Source organism: Mauremys mutica, chromosome 6 (genome assembly GCF_020497125.1).
Source record: "Mauremys mutica isolate MM-2020 ecotype Southern chromosome 6, ASM2049712v1, whole genome shotgun sequence".
NCBI classification, from domain to species: domain Eukaryota; kingdom Metazoa; phylum Chordata; order Testudines; family Geoemydidae; genus Mauremys; species Mauremys mutica.
This window is the reverse complement of record NC_059077.1, coordinates 21,455,123-21,471,655: the sequence shown is the minus strand read 5'-3', so window position 1 is coordinate 21,471,655 and position 16,533 is coordinate 21,455,123. Positions and strand designations below refer to the sequence as shown.

The following is a 16,533-nucleotide window of genomic DNA, read 5'->3' as shown; positions in this document are numbered from 1 at the left end:
TTTGCATGGGTAGCAAGATAGTCTGGAGTGTCTAAGGCAGTGGTTCTCAAACTTTTTTGTACTGGTGACCCCTTTCATATAGCAAGCCTCTGAGTGCGACCCCTCCTTATAAATTAAAAACACTTTAAAATATATTTAACACCATTAGAAATGCTGGAGACAAAGCGGGGTTTGGGGTGGAGGCTGACAGCTTGTGACCCTCCCATGTAATAATCTCACGACCCCCAGTTTGAGAACCCCTGGTATAAAGGGACTGTCTGTGACTCCATTATAAGACTATTGTAGTACTTTAGGAGGTCACATTTGTTACTGGGTTGATGAAATCTAATTATAGAACATACCACCCGTTTGGGGTGTCTACCCTGAGGTAGGCCTCATGGGTCGTGAGCCACTCCAGACAGCATGACAATACATATCCTAGCAGCATAGCTCTTTGGGGAAAGTGGGGAGAACAGTGCCATCTCCATTATTACAAAAGCTTGTAATGTTCGGAATCTGAGAGATGTATACAGACTGGTTATGAATTTCTGTATTTCTGTAGATATAAAACTGTGCTAATAATTTGTGCTACATTCATTCAGCTCCACCTCCTAACAGGGAGCGGCTGCCTACATTGTACAACCCAGAAAGACAACTCTTGTGCTGTTAAAGCTAATGGAAACATCGAAACCAAAAAGAAAATTGCAGTCTTAGAAACTAAGAAAGGAGGGAGTTCCCCACACTTTGAATAACCATGAGTCATCGTGCTCGGAGAGAAAGGGGAAAAATCCTCTTAAAAGCAAGCTTGTGTCCAAGGTTTCTGGTTTAAAAAACGAGGGATGGCCTCTAAGCGGGAAGTTGTCCGTGAAACACTGGATCCCCTGTATGGGGGGGAACATTGACAGCACATAATATATTAGAAAAGGGAATTTAGCTAATATAGAAGTGTAAAGCTTGAAACTGTCTTTGTTTTCTGTGTAACGTATATGTGTTTGCATTGCCTTACTATTTCATCTTTGAATCTGTGATTTTCCTGTTAAATACACACTTTTTAAAATCCCAAGCAGATGTCTGGTGTGCAAACTGTGTGAAGTGAACTTGTGCAAAAGTGAACTGATAACTGCAGGCAGGTGTCATTCCTTCAGGCTGTCAGCCAGGGGGAATAGGTCCAAGTGTCTGGTAGTTAAGAACTCGGGGTAGACAGATTTGGGGAGACTCAGGACTGGAAGGGCTGTTGGTGACATGCTGCAAGGAGTAACTAGGCTGTTGGAAATCAGGGTTAATGCTTGTGGGCTGGGTGTGAGTGTCAGGGCTCTCATAGCATCATAGTATTAAGGAACCCAAAGTTACAAGGCAGGCAGTGTTAGAACCCCTTACTGTCTGGGTGATCCCCGAAATGTCACAGCTAGTTACAAGATTCATCCAGTCCGGGGACAGGAACGATAGGATGTGACTTGCATAGCTTGCCAATATGGAAGTTGGAATGTCAGATGTTTACAACAAACTGTGAGAGTCCCATACAGAGATAAAAGGCATGAAGAAATTTGCTTGTTATTTTGAAATAGCAAATATATTTGAGAATGTAATGATCTGTTTGTGGACAATCCCTGAACAGAGAAGGTAGCATGAATTCTTCAGACAGCTCTAATCTATTATATCAGGCATGCTAGGTCTGTCTTGGAAGCAGCCTAGTAAATAGGTAGTAAGTAGTCTGGAATTTTTTTAAGGCTGAGGATGCTGATTACATTTGTGTCACTGTCTACTTAGGTACAGAAGAGAAGGGCAGAGCTCACATCTGAGGGGTTCATTTTACTGCCCCCCACTTTAATGGTGACAATGTCAGTTATTTGGAAAGATCAGAATTAACATTTTGGCTGTTAAGATGGTAAATGCCAGCCGCTGATGCTGTGATCTAAGAATGATCTGGGTAAGTAAATAATTTTAAAGATTGTCTTACATTGTGCAGGGACACCCACACAGTGTTTTCAAAGCAGAGCAGGATCTAAATTATTAGTCATCTGGAATACAGCATTGCAAGTCTTTAGGTTAACATGGAGAAATAAAGGTAGGTTAAAGCACAGTAAGTTCTGGTCAAGCCAGAACCATTCATTAGCCAAGCTGCAGTGAACTCTATTCTCAGGCTCTGTTCCTCTGACTTCCTTAGTCTGGCCTAGTAGACAACTCCATGCTTCTTCCACTAAGCAACCTGGCAACTCTTTATTCCCTGACAGTCACCTCCCAGTCCTTTGTTTTCCAAGCAGGGCCATGCTGAGTTCACAACCCCTGCTGAGACCTTCCCCTTCACTGGGTAGCAATGGGATTCATAAAAATATTACGGAAAATTCCCACTTTGGCATACAGGCCTATCATTAAAGCCCATGTCACTGCTTGTACTAGTAAATACTGTCCTTTATTCTGTAAGTCTCAAAATTCTTTCAGCTGGTGACCTCTATCCAAGGAAAAAGTCAGTTTATTTACTTTTATTTAAAGCATATTCACTGACAGTATACTAACTCGGATTGGCCAACACTGACACCTAGTGGCCAGATATAATGTATCATTATTAAGGCTAATTTTTTTTCATGGATATTTTTAGTGAAAGTCAGGGACAGGTCATGGGCAATAAAGAAAAATTCATGGAAGCCTGTGTACTGTCCCTGACTTCTACTAAAAATATCCATGATAAAATGGGAAGGGGCTGGGCACCTGTCGGGTGGCTGGAAGCTCTGGGCGGCCCCCACCACCTGTGGTGGGTTGGAGCTCCACAGTCCCCCTGAACCTGCAGTTTGGAGCTGCTGGGGTCCCCCTGTCCCACATGGTGGCAGCTGAGATGAGGGGATCCCCCTACTGCCACAGTGGCAGGGAGCTGCAGGGTACACCCCATATTCTTTATGAAAATATACTTGATATCCATATGGCATAACTGAGATATTTTATGCAAGATGTGTCTCGTACAGTATCCTCGGAAAGGTTATAATTTACTGAATGTGATTATCCAATTTGTATGCATATATCATTTCTGTATCTAAAGTTAGGAATATTGACTATGTAACCATTACAACTGTGTGTGTATTTGGGAGATGCCCACCAGACGAGGCCATCAGCCTTAATGGGCCATTAGGAAGACACCTATAAGATTTTGAAGATCCTAATCTCTCCTTCCTGAGAGGTGTCCTGGGATGTAGCTGTGACACTACTAGGTCAGGTGGTCCTATCACCTGGTACTGAACACCACCTTGGACTTCTAATAATTTTCCACTAAAAGGAGGAGGAGGTCGTCAAGACTGGGAAACAAAAGATTCCCACCTTATGTAAATCTTATTTAAGGCTGGGGAGTCAGGCAAACAGGACTCTTCTCCATTTCCTTCCTGCCCAAGAAGAAAGGCAGCTGAAAGTATCTGAAGAGACAAAGGAACTGAGCAGTGGGAAAAGGAAGGGCTGAGCCCAGACTAAGATAGGAGTCTAGTCTGTAAAGAGAAATAACTAGAACTCTAAGCAACAGAAACTCTGCAACTTGCCTAAAACAACATTTAGGGTGAGAAATTACTTCTTGAAACCTGTCTCTTTAAGATTTTAAGCTTAGAATGTGTGTGTTTGTTTTATTTGATTGGTAATCTGCTCTGTTCTGTTTGTTATCCCTTATAATCACTTAAAATCAGCCTTTTATAGTTAATAAACTTGTTTTTGATTATTGTTAAACCCAGTTAGTGCAATTTATAATGGGGGGAGGAAGTTGTGCATATTTCCTCCACCTTGCGGGAGGGGGGCGAATTTATGAGCTTGCATTGTATAGATTTCTCTACAGTGCAAGACAGTTATTTTGGGTGTACTTTCCAGAGGAGAGCTGCACTTGAGTGTTGGGCGATTTCCTAGCTGAGTCTTCTCCTAGAGAGCTGTTTGCCGACTCTGTGTGATTCTACAGCTGGTGCATCCCTACCTGTGTGTGTGCACTGCCAGAGAGCCTGATTCAGCAAAACAGGGTGAGGGACCCCCCAGGCTAGTGGAGCAGGCAGGCTCAGTGAAATCCCAGTACATCAGGTGGCATCCCAGAAGAGGGGTCCAACCCATCACACCTTCATGCTGGTTTTGTGTTCTAGTTTTGGACTTCACAACCCTCTCATCTTAAAGAGGCTGAACTGAATGTAAGTGTGAATGATTCTCTGGATAACTCTGACCTAGATATATAGACGAGGTGGGCAAACTACGGCCCGCGGGACGTCCTGCCTGGTCCCTGAGCTCCTGGCCCAGGAGGCTAGCCCTGGCCCCTCCCCCGCTGTTCTCCCTCCCCTACAGCCTCAGCTCGCATGTTCTGCTGCTGGCGCAATGCTCTGGATGGTGGGTCTGTGAGCTCCTGGGGCAGCGCAGCTGTAGAGCCTGGCCTGACCCAGTCTCTGTGCTGCGTGCTGGTGGCGGCAGCGTGGCCTGGCTCCAGCCGGGCGGTGCGGCTGTAGTGCCGCCAGCCACCAGTGCTCCAGGCAGCGCAGTAAGGGGGCAGGGAGTGTGTGTGGTTGGATAGAGGGCAGGGGAGTTTAGGATGGCAAAAACCCCTGTCGCCATGTTAAAATTCAAACAAAGGAAAGGGGGAATTTGAGGATAATTAGGATGCTGAAGTTTAGAACCTAAATCCATGTTCAGGCACTTTAAAAAGGGGAATGATTTTTTTTTTTCAGAACCTGAGCTTGAAAATTTTGGCTAGCAAGTGTTGAGTGCAAAGGACCTGATCCAAAGCTGCTCAAAGTCAGTGGGAGTCTTGTCATTAACTTCAGTGAGGTTTGGATTGGGCTGATTATGCATGAAGTTTTCAAAAGTATACTGCACTGGCCTGTGCACTTTTACTCTGACTGAAGTCAATGGTAAAACTCTCACTGACTTCAATGGGAGCAGAGTTAGGCCAATGCTGAAGGCTTTGGAAAATGCCACTTTAAGTATATAGAGGGAGTGACTGTAGAACAGCCACCCTCGGTGTATGAATAACACACAAACTCAACTTTATTGTGCAAATAACTGAACTCTTTGCTATTTCCTTCCTGCACTCTGTTTAGTCTAGATTGTTGTAACAGGCAAGCATTATTTCAGTCTTTGGATATTTGTTTTTAAATTTAAACTAGGATTAGATACAGTAACAGGAAGGCTAATGTGCTCAATTCAGCCAAGTTTTCATTCCTGAGATGGCTGTTGGTGAGCAAAACCATGACCCTGGAAAAGTACTGGTAGTTGCTCATGGCGGTGAAGCAGGAGCTGAGAAGGCTCAGCGCAGGGAAGATCCCCTTAAATGTGGGAGTGTTACAGATGCTCTAGGGTGATGAGGTGTTTTACTTACTTCTGCACTAGCTTTCTAGGGACTGCCGCTGCTTGAGCACATGTGAATGTGTCATCAACTTCACAGCAAGTTGATGGGTAGATTTTTGTAATGGGGAAATAACTGGACTAAACTAAAAAGGAAAGGATGGGGAAGGGGAGGAAGGTTGTCTGGAATTTCCTGAATTTTGATTTGCAACAATGTCTTATTTTTTTGTTTGTGTTTTTTAAAGTTCCAATATTGGTGACGTGTGTGTGTGAGAGAATGGGACCACTGCCCTCTACTGGGTGAAATGTCTAGCCTATTCCAATTCATATTATTATCTAGTGGATGTAAATTATACACAATACTGCTGTATTTTTTTTGGTTCACTGGCCAAACTGGAAAAAAAAAATTAATTGTTTTGGGTCAACCTGAAACAAACTTTGTGAATTTTTTGGCAAACTGAAAAAGTTAAAAAAAATCCAAATTGAACAAAAGGTTTCATCTGTTTAATTTTTTAAAATAAATATCAGGTAAAATTTGAAATGAAAACTCACTTTCAATTGAAAATGTCCAACATACAAAGCTTGTTTGACTGAAACAATTCAGTCAATTCAACTGAACTCATGAACTGTTTCAGTCAATCTGAATCTGCATTTTTTTTTCACATGGGGGCAGGGGGAAATCCAAAAGCTTTCACTTAACTCTAACCCATGGTTTACAAGTCATCTACTATGGAGCAGGCATTCCTAGATAATGTTACAATATCTGTTTACATATGCACTTTGGTCGGTCAGTGCTATTGCCGATAGCTTGCCGTGGGTTTGTTATATGGTCCCCAACAGTTTGGAACAATTAACAGGGTTGTGAACATTGGTAAAGTTCAGTGTCTCATATCAGGTGGCTTCATACAGGCAGGAAGCTTCAGTAGACTGCACTGGTATTCTTGCTGCTTGTTGTTCATTCCCCAGGTGCTCCTTCACCAGCTGATCGTTTCATGTGGTGCCTATGTCCGCTTGGAGCATCCTGGGTAAGGTTGTGTGGGTGACAGAAACAGGGCAGAAGTACTGAGTTTTACATAAACTTTTTTGTGTGGAGAGGCTATAAGGTGGTAGTTAAGTGGACATGATCACTTGGGGACTGAAAAGACCCAGATCTCTTGGGAAGAGAGAGTAGCTTAAAAGTCTTAGCATCAGGTTTGAAATACACAGATGCCTTACACCTGAAGAGTTGTTGTGTCCTGATAGATGCTGAATTCCATGCAATTTACTGTGTATTGCTGATTCAGAGGAGGCCTTAAAAATAATAGAATTATAGAAATATAGGGCTGGAAGGGACCTCAAAGTCATCCAGTCCAGCCTCCTACACTAAAGCAGGATCAAGTAATCCTAGACCATCCCTGATAGGTGTTTGTCCAACCTGTTCTTAAAAACCTTCAATCATGAGGATTCTACAACATCCCTTGGAAGCCTTTCCAGAACTTAACAACCCTTATAGTCAGAAAGCTTTTCCTAGTATCTAACCTAAATCTCCCTTGACACAGATTAAGCCAATTACTTGTCCTTCCTTCAATGTATATAGAGAACAATTAATCACAGCCTTCTTTGTAACAGCCCTTAGCATATTTAAAGACTGTTATCTGGTCCCCACTCAGTCTTCTTTTCTCAAGGCTAAATATGCCCAGGTTTTTTAATCTTTCCTTGTAGGTGAGGTTTTCTAAACCTTTCATCATTTTTGTTGCTCTCCTCTGCACCGTCTTCAGCTTGTCCACATCTTCCTTAAAGTGTGGCACCCGTAATTGGACACAATACTCCAGATGAAGCCTCCAGTACCAAGCAGCTTGGGACAATTACCTTCCTGGTCTTATATACAACACTCCTGTTAATACACCTCAGAATATTAGCCTTTTTTGCAACTGTATCACATTGTTTACTCATATTCAATTTGTGATCCACTGTAACCCCGGATTCTTTTTTGCAGTACTTCCTCCTAGCCACTTATACCCATTTTGTAGTTGTGCATTTGATTTTTTTCCCCTACTCTCTCAGTGAAATACTTTGCACTTGTCTTTATTGAATTTCCTATAGTTGAATTCAGACCAATTCTTTCCAATTTGTCAAGGTCTTGTTGAATTTTAATCCTGTCCTCCAAAGTGCTTGGTGTCATCTACAGATTTTATAAGCATACTCTCTACTCCATTACCCAAGTCATCAATGAAAATATTGAATAGTTCCAGACCCAGGACTGACCCCTGTCAGTCCCCCACTAGATATGACCTCCCAGCTTGACTGTGAACCATTGATAACTACTCTTTGAGTACAGTCTTTCAACCAGTTGTGTACCCACCTCACAGTAATTTAATCTAGACTGCATTTTCCTAGTTTGTTTCTGAGACTGCCATGTGGGACTGTGTCAAAAACCTTACTAAAATCAAGATATCATGGCTACAGCTTCCTCTCCCTCCATCCCATCCACTAGGCCAATAACCCTTTTAAAGAAGGAAATTAAATTGTTTTGGCAAGATTTGTTCTGGAGAGCTCTATACTGCTTATTCCTTATAATTTTATTATGCTCTAGGTGCTTATAAATTGATGATTTGTTCCGATATCTTTCCAGGTATAGAAGTTTAGGCTGACTAGTCTTTAGTTCCTTGAGTCCTCTTTGTTTCCCTTTTTAAAGATACGTGCTGTGTTTACCCTTCTCTGCTCCTCTGGGACCTTGTCTGTCCTCCACGAGTTCTCTAAGATAACTGCTAGCAGTTCTCAGGATGCTTCAGCTAGTTCCTTAAGTACCCTAGGATGAATTTCATCAGGCCCTACTAAACTGAATACATCTAAATTATCAAATAATCTTTAACATGGTCTTTCCCTATTTTGGCTTGCATTCCTTCCTCCTTGTGAATATTAATTGTGCTGGGTATCTGGTCACCATTAGCCTTTTTAAGTGAAGACTGAAGCAAAATAGGCATTAAACACCTCCACTTTCTTGATGTCCTCAATTATTAGCTCTCCTTCCCTGCTAAGTAGAGGACCTATGCGTCTTTCCTTTGTCTTTCTCTTGCTGCTAATGTATTTAAAGAACCTCTTCTTATTGCTTTTTGTGTCCTTTGCTAGGTGTGGCTCATTTTGTGCCTTACACTTTCTGATTTTTTTTCTCCCTACATGCCTGTGCTATTCCTTTGTGTACTCCTCCTTAGCAATTCATCCATGGCCTGGTCTACACTGTGGGAGAGGGGATTGACCTAAGATACGCAACTTCAGCTATGAGAATAGCGTAGCTGAAGTCGATGTATCTTAGTTTGACTTACCTCACGTCCTCATGGCGTGGGGTCGATTGCCGTGGCTCCCCCATCGACTTTGCTTCCGCCTCTCGCTGAGCTGGAGTTCAGCAGTCGACGGGAGAGCGATCGGGGATCAATTTATCGCGTCTACACTACACGTGATAAATCAATCCCCGATAGATCAATCGCTACCCACCGATCCAGTGGCTAGTGTAGACGTACCCCATGTTTCCACTTTCTGTAGTCAGTCCTCTGGGGTAGTTAGTCTGCTTTTTAGAGGTGCGTTGTCCTTATTCTGCTGCTCTTGCTCCTTCCTTTCCTTACAATCATGAAATCCATCATTTCATTATCACTTTAACCCATATTGCCTCCAACCTTCAGATTCACTCCCAATTCCTCCTTGTTGGTCAGAATCAAGTCTAAAATAGCTGTCTCCCTGGTTGCTTCCTCCACTTTCTGAAACACAAAGTTGTTTTGTCTGCTCTGTGTGGCCATTGGATACGAAGCTCATTCCACAAGATTAGGAGTTTACCATGGTGCCCTTAGCCAAACAATTTAACCACAGCCAGCTGTTACGCTGTGCGCTATGTCCCTGCTAGACACCTGGTTTTTGCCTCCATCCCATGGATGGCTGCTTTTGTGGTTCTCTACGTGCTTTATATTGCTTCTTATGCACATTGGGGATTAGACCACTGTGCTTTATAAAAATAAAATATCATTATTAGTCACAGGGTCATTTAGAGGCCAAGTGGAAACCATGAAGATTGGTAAACTGCTGCCCAGCCGTGCTTGCCTTCCGACAGCTGATTTCAACAGTGTTCATTTTAATTAAAGTGACCTCCAGTCTAATGCTCAGAATCCCAGGGCATGATTGAGGAGGTACATGTGAATGCATCCCTTTATATAGGTGGCTGCTAAGTTGTCTAGCACTAAGAAGGTCAAGGCCCACTGTCATAAGCCAGGGAGACCTGAGTCAATTTACAACCTCATTTCCTAACTTTTCACCTCTAGAATAGCAACCATGTGCTCTTGAATCACTCCCCTCTATTTACGCCTCTCACCTCATTACATATTATCTTTTATTTAGTACAGGTTCTCTTTTATCCTCTAAAGGGATCTAGTCCTGGTATCACAGACATTCACAAACGTGCTTTGCTAGGACAGGTGACTGGAAGGTTAACATGCTTAATAGGGGGTGATTTCTATTAAATTCATACCTTCTTCACTGAAACTTAATTGGATTAGAACTGATAAAGGAGCATATCTTTATCCCTGCCTATGAAAGCATCAACTTTGCTTGTGTCCCTGATCCATCAAGTAGGCAGCTGGTGTAAATCAAGTCAATAGGTTACACCTGTTTGCATCAACTGAGGACTGGGCTCAGTGTATCACCACAGTCTGTTATGCTAAGCAAATACTTGAAATACTATTTTGTGGTTTGTGTGTGGGGTGTGTGTGTGTGTGAGGCAAGGGTGTAAAACAAACACGGCTGTGCTAAGGGCCCCTTTCCATTAAAAGCATAACTGAAATCTTAAGAGGATATTTTATTTTAAGCATATGCAAATTCTATTTTTCCCCTGTCTGCTGTTGTTGTGTTTCTTACTTCCTCGCCTCAAACCTTACTCATCAGACCTTGGTTCCTTACTAGTCGCACAACACGTTCCAGCCGACCGGGCTATCTCCTCCTCATTTCTAAAAAGCCTGGATTTATGACTGCCTTTCAGCATGCAATTTCTTTGGCTTTGATTAGCTCCCTGTCTGTAGGCTGGTTACAAAGGGTTCAAAGGAATGTTATGTTATGTACATTGGAGGGTTAAAATGACTACGTTCTTTGAGTTATGTTACTAAACACTTCACTGGACCTGGAATGCATGGAAGGGGAGGGAGGAGGAATTTGTGATTGCAAACTGGCTATCTTATCTTTAATTTTATTCATTTTGAAAAGGCATTGCACAGGTGAGGGAGTTGCTGAGTGAGTGAGTGGCTCCACACCTCAGGGACTTGTGCATCCCAGTTTATTCAGGCTGAAAGATTGCAAATCAAATGAGGAGAGTTAAGCTAGTCAAAGCTTTGCTCTCAGAGTGTTGGGTTACAGGTAAGGGTAGCTCCTGGCAGCCATAGCACTCCGTAATGTGGGCCCCTTACAGTCTGAGAGCTGAAAGCTTTGTGTTATGTATGAAACCAAAAGATGGTGCTCTTAGAATGCTGGAAGGGAGTGGGGTGGTGGTAAACAGCGATTCCAACTTCCACTATATTCTACACTGCAGGGTGTCAGCAAATATTTTAATTCTCTCCTTGTTCCATGGCTGTTTTTTCTTTTTTCAAGTATGTTTTTCATGCTTGTGGAAAATAGTCGCTTATGTGATAACTGGGATTAGAGGCAGAGTCCAGCAAAGCAATGGAAGTCCTGCCACCACCATAGGTGCTGGGAATGCTGCCCCACTCCTGGGCTTCAAGTAGTATAATTTAAAGATACTCCTGGAAATATGAAAAGTTAGACTAGAGCTTTTATTATTGAATGGGGGTGTAAGAGAGGGTCTGATGCATGGGAACGGATAAAGTTCTTGGCACAAAAATTGGGGGAATAATACATAATGAATACAGGTCACTGGTTCAGAGCGATCTCGATCGCTCGGTAAACTGGGCAAGCAAACAGTATGGTTTTTTGTTTGTTTGTTTTATACAGCTAAATGTAAATGTGTACATCTAGGAACAACGACTGTAGGCCATACTTACAGGATGGGGGACTCTGCCCTGGGAAGCAGTGACTCTGAAAAAGATTTGGGTGTCATGGTGGATCATCAGTTGAATATGGGCTCCCAGTGCGATGCTGTGACCAAAAGGGTTAATGTGATCCTGGGATGCATAAACAGGGGGATCCCAGGTAGGATTAGAGAGGTTATTTTACCTCCATATTTGGCGCTGCTGGAATACTGTGTCCAGTTCTGGGGCCACAATTCAAGAAGGGTGTTGATAAATCGGAGAGGGTTCACAAAGAGAAGGTTAAGGGGTGACTTGATGACAGTCTATAAGTGTCTACATGGGGAACAGATATTTGATAGTCACCTCTTCAGTCTAGCAGAGAAAGGTGTAATGTGATCCAGTGGCTGGAAGTGAAAGCGACAGAAGTTCAAACTGAAACTAAGGCATACATTTTTGACTGTGAGGGTGTGAGAGAGCAGAGGGCGTGAGGGTACTGCCTGCAGGAGACCTGGAGCAGGTTTGCTAAATGAGCTAACCAGAGACACTTGGCATGGGGAGGGAACTATAAACAGCTGGTTCCCTGTAAGAGCGCTGAAGCAGTTGGTTGAGGCAGCTGACTCTGGGGAGTCAGCTCTGAGCAGTATCAGAGGGGTAGCCGTGTTAGTCTGGATCTGTAAAAAGCAGCAATGAGTCCTGTGGCACCTTAAAGACTAACAGATGTATTGAAGCATAAGCTTTCGTGAGTGAATACCCACTTCGTCAGACGCATGGAGTGAAAATTACCGATTCAATGCAAAGATGTGTTACATGGCATATCTAGGAAGATCCTATTGGCTGCGGTTCCCCATTCCCGGCCTATGGGAGCTGTGACGGGTGGTGCCTGGAAGCAAAGGCAACACACGCGAAGCCCTCTGCCCCCTCACCTGGGGGGCAATCCCACCCTAGAGTGGCGCCAGGCCTGCAGCGCCACGGGGGGCATCCAGCCCGCGGGCCGTAGTTTGCCCACCCCGTACTAAGATATTTCTGTATATTTTCCATAGGCTCCAGGGCAATTGGACTGAGAGTGGGAATGAGCTGGGTTCTGGTCCTAGCTCTGCCACTTATCTGCTCTGTGGCTTTAGGCAAGTCTCTTGTCTCTAATTAGATTGCAAGCATAGGCTGTCTCTGTGTTTTGTGCCCTGGCTAACACAATAATAGGTCATTCTTCTTGATTGGGTGCTGCTGTCTGCTAATCATCAAAAACTCTTAGAAAGCAGCTGCCTTATGGACACGTGGGGTTTTGTGAGGTGCAAGCGTAAGTTAGGTATTTTCAGTGTATATTCTCTCCCTGCAGAATGCACATAACTTTGTTTAATACTAACAGGAGTTAATCACAGGTCTGGGTGTGAGAATAGCACCTTAAATCTGTGATCATAATCTTTGTAATCGGTAACAGAGTAAATGTGCTTGTCCCTGTATTTCCATGAAGTAGGAATACAGTATCTATAAGTGTTTAAGTGGAAACAGCATGGCAAATACTTAGAAGTGAAATTGCTTTGTTTCTTTGTGCATTAAGTAACTTCCTTCTGGCTCAGAGTATGCACTGTGCTGTGATGTTCTTGTTTGTTCTGGATGTTTCAACTCCTTATCTCTATCTCTTACAGCTTGTTTGTTGAACTCTGGGTCAGTTTATTCAGGTTTAATGACTCTTCCACGGCATGTTTTCATTCCAGACAGAAGGAGTATTCAATATGCCGTTGTAGATTTCTTTTAAAGGGTTGATCTTAGGTCACTGGTTGAAGTGGGAGCGGAATGTTATGGATGTTTGTAGCAGTCTCCTTTCATTACTTTCAGGATTCTTGTTTGTCCCCTACTTTCTCAATTCTGCCTGCACAAGGAGATTTCAGTGAAGATGAAAAAAGAAGAGATGCCTCTGCAGATGTAGAGTGAGAGTATCCTCATTAGTGAGAAGAGGCTTAAAAAGGGGAAGAAAGATGGTAAAGAACAGGGCTGGAGGAATAAGTGACCTAGGTTCTTTTCCTACTGCTGCCACAAATACCTTGTGTGACCTTGAGCAAATCACTTGTGACTTTTATACTGTTCTGTGGTTTCTTCATCTGTAAATTTTGAATATTTGCCTACCTTTCTGGGTTGTGAACTTTCATTAACATTTGCTCAGTGCTTTGAGATCCTCAGATGGAAAGTCTGACAGAACTGCAAGTTGCTATTTTATTAACAACTCGGGTCAAGATGAACAATGACTGTTCACCCCTCCTTTGCTGTAATATGTTCTCATTCCTGGACTGGAAGACAAGAAATACAGCATTATTTAAATACAATCTTGTACAGTTACCAAGCATTATATAGCTATGATAATTTTGCATAATATTAATGCTGACCTAGTCACTAGGCAGATTTTTCTATCCAGGAGTAGCATCCCATTCCAGCTAGAGGTTGTGAAGTTGTAATTAGTCTGAGCTTTAAGAGCAATTCTCACACTATCATCTCATGCTTTCACAAATACAAAGACTTTTTAAAAAGTATCTCTGATAAAACTTTAGCCTTTCAAAAGCTGAGATTGTAAGGGGGTGTGGAGATTTTTTTGATGTACCAGTGGAACACTGTGGCCCTGGCATCTTGGCTTCCTTATTTTCCTCTCTGCCATACTCAGTTTCACTGTCTTTTCAGTTGCACGATTTTCAAACCAGCAGCCTTTCTGTTGTGTCTAGTTATCTTAGGCCTGGTCTAAACTGGGGGGTGGGGAGGGAATTGATCTAAGATATGCATAGCTGAAGTCAATGTACTTAGATCTACTCACCGCGGTGTCTTCACTGCGGTGAGTTGACTGCTGCCGCTCCCCCGTCGACTCCACCTGTGCCTTTTGCGCTGGTGGAGTACAGGAGTTGACAGAAGAGCGCTCGGGGGTCGATTTATCACATCTAGACTAAACGCAATAAATCGACCCCCCCCCATCGGATCGATCTCTGCCTGCCGATCCGGTGGGTAGTATAGATATACCCTTAGAGAAAGAGATGAGGGCAAATTGCTTCTCCTATTTCATTCCCTTGACAACAATGACTTCCCTTCCTTCCTTCATCTCACTTAGCATTCAGTCAGTGCCATGCTACTATTGAGATGCAGAGATCCCAGTGTGTCTCAGGGAATAGAAAGGTCTAGGACTAAGCATCACTGAACAAGAGACAATGTACCAAGCAAACCAGAAGAACGTATTGGTGCTGACTGTGGCAAGAAGTGGAACTCTTGCATAAGAATGGCCACACTGGGTCAGACCAATAGTCCATTTTGCCCAATATCCTGTCTTCTGACAGTGGCCAATGCCAGATTCCTCAGAGGAAATGAAGAGAAAAGACCATCATCGAGTGATCCAACCCCTGTCATCCACTCCCGCTTCTGGCAAACTTAGGCTAGGGACACTCGGAGCATGGGGTTGAATCCCTGACCATCTTGGCTAATAGCCATTGATGGGCCTATCCTCAACTCTTCATGATAAACTTACATCCCACTTCAACTGAGAGAAACTAGTTTTGCCTGTATGTGGTGGGAATGTCGCTTGTCAGTTCTTATTTAATGCCAACTCAGTCTGCCTGCCCTAAAGGGGTGAGGGATAGCTCAGTGGTTTGAGCATTGGCCTGTTAAACCCAGGGTTGTGAGTTCAATCCTTGAGGGGGGCTACTTAGTAATCTGGGGCAAAATCAGTACTGGGTCCTGCTAGTGAAGGCAGGGGGCTGGACTTGATGACCTTTCAAGGTCCCTTTCAGTTCTATGAGATAGGTATGTCTCCATTATATTAAGTATCAGAGTTCATTGAACTCCAAGCTGCTGTTTAGACAGGCTGTAGCCGGACAGTCACAGCATCTTCCCCTTCCATCCAAATTGAGTCCTATAGACTATCTTTATGTGCCATAATCAACTGAAGGAATTGACAGGTCCAAGCCACCCAGGCTTGTAAGTCATTGAACTTAGCATGTAGCTTTTTCCTATACACAGACTGTGTGGAACAAGATGAACTATTGTCTAGGAAAATGTACATTGGGGATGTACAATGGATACCTGCTGAATGCATTGCTGAGCTTGGAGGCCACTGTCATCCTGAACTCTTGCCCAAAGCAGGAAAGGTGCAGGTTCTTCCACCTGACTTAGGTTATGATGCAGTTGGGTGAAAAGGAATTAGAGTGGTCATAGACCGTGTCATAGATTTGCCATTCTGCATGATCTTGTCATAAAGTCCTTGCTATAATTGGCGGGTGGGGAGGAAGGGAAACTAAAAAGAAATATGGGGTTATTCGGAAGGTCTGACTTAAAACGTAAATAAATAAAAATTGAGGAAGGACATCAAAAATGAGGAAAGTTGAGGTTGCTGTAGAGTCCCAATTCTCTATAATTAACATAATGTGACCTTTTCACCCCCGCTTAAGTCAGATTCCACATTCGAGGTATCTCTACCTCTCTCCCCAGCCCAAGTCACATGTTTTGTTAGGCTCCAGTTTTAGAAAACAGGAAGGTACAACATGTGGCCATGAAATTTGTACATGTAGCAATCACACATTTGGGTGGAGTGAATAATTGCTACAGCTAGATGACATTTTCCAAACTTTCTCATGACATTTTTGGACACAATTTAAAAAAGGTGTGTAGGGGGGGAGTACTTGAACTATTTGGGGATTTTTTTTCCTCATTTTTTTTTTTTTTGGTTTGGTTGGTTGGGTTTTTTTTATTTGACAGTCATAATAGTCTTGTGGCTAAGGCATGGGAGATGCAGCCTTGAGAGACAACAGTTCAATTCCTGATTGTGTCACTCACTTGAAGTCACTTCATCTATCTTTGTGTCAGTTCCCCACCTCTAAAATAGCAATAACAGGAGTGTTGTGGAGATAAATACACACTAGTACTTGGGAGGTGCTCTGATTCTGCCTCAATGTATGTGGGGGTCAAATAAATACTTAGATTTCGGGTGGGGGAGAGAAACAACAGCCTCTCTCACCACCCGTAATTGCGGTCACTTGCTGGAGTCAGTGCTTGACTTGCAGTTGCTATTGGGTACTTACATGTTTGACAGTAACTGCAAGTGAAAACAACCGCAGGTGCAGAATTGTGCCTGAAATTATTTATACCCATAATCTCACAAAATTAAAAAAGGAGAGCTAGCAAAGGCTGGTTGAAAATGTGTCCCACAACACCTGGATTTCACACAACAAGCCTTACGAAATTCTTAGGTTCATGTAAAGCGACAGAGGTCTGATCTCTGGGGCCACTCAGGTTGTCATGATTAGTAATGACCCCGTAAGTGGGA

General features: G+C 43.1%; 1 long non-coding RNA gene across 1 annotated transcript in view; it reads left to right on the top strand.

Moving 5' to 3' along the window:
- Positions 1-1,755: 1,755 nt before the first annotated feature.
- The window catches only part of LOC123373363, a 31,629-nt gene continuing 16,851 nt past the window's right edge, over positions 1,756-16,533 (top strand). The window contains exon 1 of the long non-coding RNA XR_006580689.1: positions 1,756-1,906. This is a non-coding gene — a long non-coding RNA (uncharacterized LOC123373363). The remainder of the gene's footprint in view (positions 1,907-16,533) is intronic.